Source organism: Pterocles gutturalis, unplaced genomic scaffold (genome assembly GCF_000699245.1).
Source record: "Pterocles gutturalis isolate BGI_N339 unplaced genomic scaffold, ASM69924v1 scaffold6117, whole genome shotgun sequence".
Lineage (NCBI taxonomy): Eukaryota > Metazoa > Chordata > Aves > Pterocliformes > Pteroclidae > Pterocles > Pterocles gutturalis.
Window position 1 is genome coordinate 1 of NW_010112557.1, and position 1711 is coordinate 1711.

Below are 1711 nucleotides of genomic sequence, written 5' to 3' on the forward strand. Positions count from 1 at the left end.
TCTGAGAGGCAGAACCTCTCCCCCGTTGCGTGCCTGGCTCCGTGCAATCCTCTGATTTAGCAAAAGTGACTCGGTACCGACTTGGCACGGATTTGTATTGCAGGCGGGGGTAAGCTGACCTGATAAGGGCTTGTGCAATTTGTGGTTTTTAGATTAACCCGGCTGCAGTTGTCTGAGTCGTATACCGACGGTCTGAGAATCCTTTGTGTTAGCGTTGTGCAAATATTGGGTTTGAGATTTTTGGAGACCTTTATCAGTAAGTGGCTGCCTAGGTCGGGGGATGCTGCTTTAATGCAAACACTTCTCGGTTAAACTGACTTTAACAGTAGGGCAGACTATACAAGCGTGGAGTTGCAATACTTGGCCGGGGGGTCAGTTTGTTTAAACTGGATTGGCTGCTAAAAATAGTATTGAAAAGCCAAAACAGAAGAAGACTAAACAGAAAAAACTTTTGTAGGACCTGCAATTAAATATCACATCTTGGAAGGACTGTAGCAAAAATATCTCTGCAAGTACACTGTGGAAAATCTGTCCTGCTGCTGCTGTTGCTACGCTCCTGTCGCTGGCAGCTCAGACTAGGAATAACATTCAGAGTGAAACTTGTCTCTGTGACCTTGTGTGACAGTTGAGTGACTAGAATTAGAAAGGAAAAAGGTCATTTGTTTGGAGCACTGGCCTGCTGACCCAGTTGCTGGTGAAGTTTATTGGGTGTTGACTGAATTCAAACCTGGCAGTGATGTGTACAGGAAATGGTAAGCGTGGGTGCTTGCAGTCTCTTGTTCCCGAGACAGGCAGCATGGAGGGAGAAAAGAATGGACTTTGGTTTTAAGATATGATCCTTTTGGTGTGGCTGGACCTTAGCTTTATGAATGTTTGCCAAGGTGGAAGGGTGCTATAGAACCGTTAATATACCAACATTTCTGTAAGTTGCTGTGTTCTTGTGAAGCAGTAGCTAACAGGAGTTGGCTAGAAAAGCAGCCTGTGTAAGAGTAACCTAATAGGGTTTCTTTTGCTGGAAAGAAGCGGAGCTGCCAACTGGGTCTGCAGGTCACATTGCCGTGTTTGCAGCACAGGGGTATTTTTGTGGCTAATGTACAGGCTGCTGTCCAGTTCCATTTCTTGATCCTAAGAATTGTCTTTAAGGAGACAGAGAAGTAAAAACATGCAGAGGACTTTATGTGAAGAATAACCATGTACACACCCATATCTCATTAATTTCTTCTCTATTTGGATACAGTGTGGCCTGTAATGAAATGAGTTAGAATTCAGGGCTTGTACCACTAGATGACAGTACAAGTGATGAACTGTATGTTAGAAACATACCATTCACTTGGCGATAATGAGTTCTAAGCAGTATGCTATTAGCTTTTGATTTCATGTCTCTGCATGTAATGGACCTTAGAGCATTTCTGCTTTACTTCAGAGCTGATTATGTTCTTTAACTGGATAGCTGTTGTGCAACAGCAGTCTCTTCAGAAAGTACAGTAAAATGAAATCACATTGTATGGTGTTCTTCTTCTCAAATGCTGCTGTTTTAAGGGAACTTGACAGAGAATATCTCTCTTGCCACCAATAGCATTCCAACGTTCTCCCTTCAGCATCAGAGATGATCTCTTGACTACGGGTTAGTAAGAGCTAGAGAGGTGAACCACCATATTTTGTCATAGTTAAGAGCTAGATAGCCTTCAGGAAAGGAGTAGATATTCCCTAC